At 32.9% G+C, this 6,035-nt stretch overlaps 1 pseudogene; it reads left to right on the top strand.

Moving 5' to 3' along the window:
* Positions 1-1,355: 1,355 nt before the first annotated feature.
* Positions 1,356-2,794, top strand: LOC148761548 (uncharacterized; annotated as a pseudogene).
* Positions 2,795-6,035: the final 3,241 nt, after the last annotated feature.

Here is a 6,035-nt window from a genome sequence, read left to right as displayed (position 1 = left end):
TATAAGATTTTGTTAAACTAGGTTCGTTCTTAATAATTGTTATGCAAACAAGATTTGATGCTTCAATTAGGGCTGTCTGTTACTGCAAAATGATACTAGTTCATTGACTGCTTCAAACAGTTTTTTGGAGTTGATGTGTTGCTATTGTTGTCTGTTAATATCTTAATGATATTAGTATTGTATGTTACTGAAAAATGATACCTTAAGAATTAATGGAACATGCCAATGTCGATGTTGTCATTAGTTTAGGAGAGAGTTTTTCATTACCCCATATTACAATTAGTACTTTCAGACTTGATTTTTGGTGATAATGCTGTTGTCTGGTTCCCCATATATTTGTTTTTAGTTATTTAATTTTATGTTTAAGATATTTATTTTTTATTATTTAAATTTTAATTTTAATATTTTTGTGGAAGAAAATTTAATGTGTAGTTAATTTTATGAAATACGTAGAGAAATATTATTGTATATGTATACGAATTCGGGTATACACTGAGAACTTGTATGAAAAAGATTTTAATAATTTTTTAATATAATCAGATTTTTAAACGAGTTAAGGTAATTATAGGGTAGTAAAAATGTAAGAGGGTTAGGGTTAGGGTATTAATTTTAAAATTATTCAAGTAGTTAATAGGGTTAGGGTAGTTGATTTTTTATAGGGTTAGGGTTCGGGTTTAGGGAAATTATAGGGTACATTAGCTGTTGACATTCCTAGCCTTAGGGGTTACTTTTGTATATCTTGTTTATTTGATGTTTATCAAGATTTGTTTATCAATTGATGCGCCCTAGGTATTTTTAATGATGTTATTATGTTTTAATTATTTGATTTACGGTTACAAGCCTAAACATTTCATTGCTTTAACTTCAGTCAAAGGCTAAGGTCGGCTCTGAAAGCATCAAACCAATGCTCGATCTACTTCAAAACGAGTTCGGGTTTTGGTCTAATTTTGCAGGTGAGTATGATAAATACACAAGCAATTAAATGTTGGTATTTGAGAACTGACCACCCCTGTTAAACTTCAATTTTATAAATAATGATACTAGCCTTTCCAACGGATAATAGTACATATATTTTGACCCGTCCACAATACTCATGTTGTTCAATCTGATGCTATCCTAATAAATATAAACAATTTTCCTAGGTTTTTTGGTAATTCATATATGCAATAATTTATACTATAAGGGCTACTTTGCATCTTACAATGTAATTTTGAATATATACATATATATAAATATAATACATATTGGAATGTAGGGTTTAACAAATTATTTTGTTTCCATCAATACAAATTAGTCTTGATAATGATATTCTATGATACTTAGGATAATAATAAATGTTGGGAGATCGCTCTTGAATGTACCGTCGATTACAGAATGGATTCATTACAGCTGAATTTGTAAATGGAGTTACTGAATTTATTAATTTCGCATGTTCGAAGACTACATTTATGTGGAAGAATAAAATTATATGCCCTTGCACACGATGTAGTAACAACAAGTTCTTAGATAAAGATAAAGTCACAGAACACATCCTAAACCGTGGTTTTACTGGGGCTTACACAATTTGGAGTTTACATGGGGAAGATCATGTTGGGCAATCATCAAGAAGTAGATCTAGAGTTGAACCATCCCTTAGATTTGAAGGAGATGCTGCTTTTCGAGAACCTACATATGAAGATGAAATAGAAAATCCATATACTGGAATGGTTAGGGATGCTATGCATCCCGAAGTTGCTTTCAACCATGGTTTTGAAAATGAGTCGAGTTTTGTGGAAAAAGATCCCAATCCAAATGCGTCTTCCTTTTACTCTTTGTTAAGAAATGCAGAGGAACCTTTGTGGGTAGGTTGCACAAAGCACACAACGCTTTTAGTTGTGTCGCAACTTTTAAATGTTAAGGCGGAGTACAATTTGAGTGAATCATGTTTTGATCGATTGTTGGAGATAATAAAGAATATGTTGCCATCTGATGAGAATTTACCTATCGACTTTTATAGGATGAAGAACAAGGTAGAAAAGCTTGGTTTGGGATATATCAAAATTGATGCTTGCAAGAACAATTACATGTTATTTTATGAGCGATTTGCCACATTTGAGCATTGTCAGGTATGTGGACATCCTCGGTATAAACAGAGGAATTCAAGTGTGAGAAGGCATAAGAAAATTCCTTACAAGATTTTGCGTTACTTGCCACTTATACCGAGGCTTCAAAGGCTTTATATGTCATGTAAAACTGCTGAACATATAACGTGGCATGCGCAACACCACAATGATGATGGACTCCTTAGACACCCTGTTGATGGTGAGGCTTGGCAACACTTCAACCTCACACATGAATTCTTTGCAATGGAACCTCGAAATGTAAGACTCGGGTTATGTGCTGATGGTTTCAATCTTTTTGGATCGACTGCCAAGCCTTATTATGTTTGGACAGTAATGCTTTGTGTGTATAATTTACCCCCTTGGATGTGTATGAAACGACAATATATATTTCTTAACATGGTTATTCCGGGTAAGAAAAGTCCAAGTCAAAATATAGATGTTTTTTTGAGGCCTTTGATAGATGAGTTGACTTTATTGTGGAGAGAAGGTGTTGTGACCTATGATGCATACAGAAAACAAGATTTTCATATGGCAGCAGCATTATTGTGGACAATTAATGATTTTCTTGCTTATGGTATGTTGTCAGGGTGGAGTACACATGGACGATTATCATGTCCATATTGCATGGAACATTTTAAATCTTTCATATTGGAACATGGTAGGAAACTTGTTTCTTTGATTGTCATCAGTAATTTTTGCCAGCTAATCATCCTTTTAGGAGGCAGAAAGACAAATTTATTAAAAAAAGAGTTGAACATGACTTACCATTTCCTCAATTATCAGACAAAGAAATATTGACACGTTTGAATTCGCTTCCTCAACTCCCATTCAGAACAAAATGTGGTGAGCGAAAGAGTTCAGGATATGGTGTTTGCCATAATTGGGTGAAGAATAGTATATTTTGGTCTTTACCTTATTGGCATACGCTTCTTGTTCGTCACAATTTAGATGTTATGCATATTGAACGTAATTTTTTTGAGAATATACTCAACATAATGATGGATGTTAAAGGAAGGACAAAGGAAAAAAAGACAACATAAAGGCACGACAAGATTTGAAGGTGTATTGCAAGCAGCCAAAATTGAAATTGGTGGAAAATAATGGAAAACTGTACAAGCCTAAGGCTGCGTACACATTAAATAAGGAGGAAATAAGAAATGTCTATGCTTGGGTTAAACAATTGAGATTACCATATGGTTTTGCATTGAACATTTCTCGGTGTGTTAATGAGATTGATGAAAAATTTTATGGGATGAAAAGTCATGATTGTCATGTTTTTATGCAACGATTGCTCCCAATTATATTCCGTGATATGCTGCCTCAAACAATTTGGGATGCAATTACTGAGATATCTCAATTTTTTTGGGATTTGTGCGCAACTGAAATACCTATTGATCATATGGAAACGTTGCAAGGAAAAATATGTGAAACTATATGCAAACTAGAGAAGATATTTTCTCCGGGTTTCTTTGACTCTATGGAGCATTTGCCGATTCATTTACCTTACGAGGCCAAGGTTGGTGGACCCGTCCAGTATTGATGGATGTATCCATTTGAGAGGTAAAATAATTGTTATTTGTTTTCATATATTTATTTTGAAGAGTTTAAAGTACATCATAAGATTGATGAATATTGTGGTTGTTAGGTTTTTGCAACAGTTGAAGAAGAAAGTAAAAAACCGTGCCTCTGTTGAAGGATCTATATGTGAGGCTTATGTTATCGAGGAAGTTTCCTCATTCTGCTCATGGTATTTTGAACCTGTTGTGCGAACAAGAGTAAATAGAGTGCCACGTAATGATGATGGGGGAGAGGTGAACTCTATGGGTCGTCTTTCAATTTTCACTCACCCGGGGCGAGCTTTTGGTTCATGTGATAAATCTCAATTTTTAGATGAGGATGAGTTTTATGCTGCTGAGTTATATGTTTTAATGAATTGTGAAGAGATGCTCCCATATATAAAGTAAGTACCATTACTTTTTTAACTTGTTAATACCCTATAATAAGATTGAAGTTAATCACGTAGTCGTAGATATTACGATAGGATATTTGATGAAATTGTGAAGGGAGATATTGTGGAAATTTCAGAAAAGGAATTGGAAAAAGTACGTGATGCGAGATTCATTAAATGGTTTAAAAATTATGTAAGTTTCCTTAACATAGAAGTGAACTTTTAATTAATCATTTGATTTTTTATTATGTAATTTATTATTTTATTCTTTTGTATCTCATGTTTGTAGGTTGTAAAGCATAATGAGGAAATAGACCAACGTATAATTGAAATCTCTTATGGTCCCGGACGTATGATAAGGTGTTACAATGGATATTTTGTAAATGGTTTCAAGTTTCACACCTTAGATTACGGCCAAAATCGTAAGACAATGAAAGTGGGGTTTGCATAAAAGGGAGTTTTTACAATGATCATGAGCGTGACTTTTATGGCATCTTAGTGGATATAATCGAGTTTGAGTATTTTGGTATAGGAAATAGAGTTGTTCTATTCAAGTGTCATTGGTTTGATACTGAAAAAGGAATAAAGGTAGATCGATTGCATGGTCTTGTTGATGTTAATTACAACTCAATACTGGCCAGTAATGAACCATTTATTTTAGCTGCCCAAGCTCACCAAGTTTATTATAGTAGTTATCCATCAAGAAGAAGAGATCGACATGATTGGTGGGCAGTATTTAAAACAAAAGCTAGGAGTAGATTTCAAATTCCTATTAGTGGTGATAGAGAAAATGAAAGTGATTTGAATGAAGGAGTATACCGAGAAGATGTGTCCAATTCAATTACTAGTACTCAATCAGAGGAAGTTGATTTAACAGAGTTAGCGAGTGGTGATTATGAAGACATTAATCTATCGATTGAGGATGAAGAAGATGATATCGATAAAGATGAAGATGAAGAAGATGACATGGAAGAAGAAGATAATGAAGATGATGATGAAGATGAAGATGAAAATGAATATGAAGATGAAGATCATGTGGAGCACGACGATTGTGAAACTTATAATGATGATAGTGATAATAATGCAGAACATGAGTTTGATTATTAACGAAGTGAATAATGACTGTAGGCACGTACGATATTAGTTTAATATTTTCTTTTTACGGTATTGTTGAACTTAAATTTTATAATATTAAAGTATTTTGACATGATGTAAAATTAGAACGTTTGAGTTAAAATCAAGATTTAAATGTTGAAATTAGTTAATATATAATTGTTGTTTTGCTTTTAATAATTAAGAATTATACATGTCATTGCTGTGAATTGAAGTTTTTTATTATGTTATAATAATAATCATATTAATAATAATTGCTAATGGAATTTTAACAATACAATATTGCAGGAAAGATGGTTAAAGGGAAGCAATCAAAACCGAGACCTAGGTCTTCATATGCATCGGGGAGTATGGCTGTGCCTACAAGTTCCCAAGCGTGTGATGATATATCCATTCCACAACAAGTGCAGTAGGAGAATAATGATGCACCATTTGAGACACAGTCTTTGTACGATGCATTTGCAGAGCAAGTAGAAAATGAGATATCTACACATGATATTACAAGATTCCTATCTATTGATTTAGGTGGAAATGCAAATGAGGAATCGTCAAGATCAAGAGGTAGGAGACCCAGTGTAGGACTACAGACTCCTGTAGATCCATAGGACAAACTACGTATAACTCCTATTGGGGATAGGTATGTTATCATGTTAAACTTGTTATATTTTTTAACTCAATTTTTAATTTTTTTAATTTTAATATATACAATTTTTTGAAATTTTATCAAGCACTTTTTTCAAGAGAGGAGTCACATCTACAATAACAAGGATTATCAAAAATCACTTTCATGGTCCATGGTCGACATGGAGGAAAGTTCCTAATGATATCAAAGAGTTAATGTTTAGAAAATTTCAGGTATTATGTTTGTTATA

The sequence above is a fragment of the Theobroma cacao genome, chromosome 7, assembly GCF_053813885.1.
Source record: "Theobroma cacao isolate CCN51 chromosome 7, ASM5381388v1, whole genome shotgun sequence".
NCBI classification, from domain to species: Eukaryota; Viridiplantae; Streptophyta; class Magnoliopsida; order Malvales; family Malvaceae; genus Theobroma; species Theobroma cacao.
This window is presented reverse-complemented; position numbering and strand designations above follow the sequence as displayed.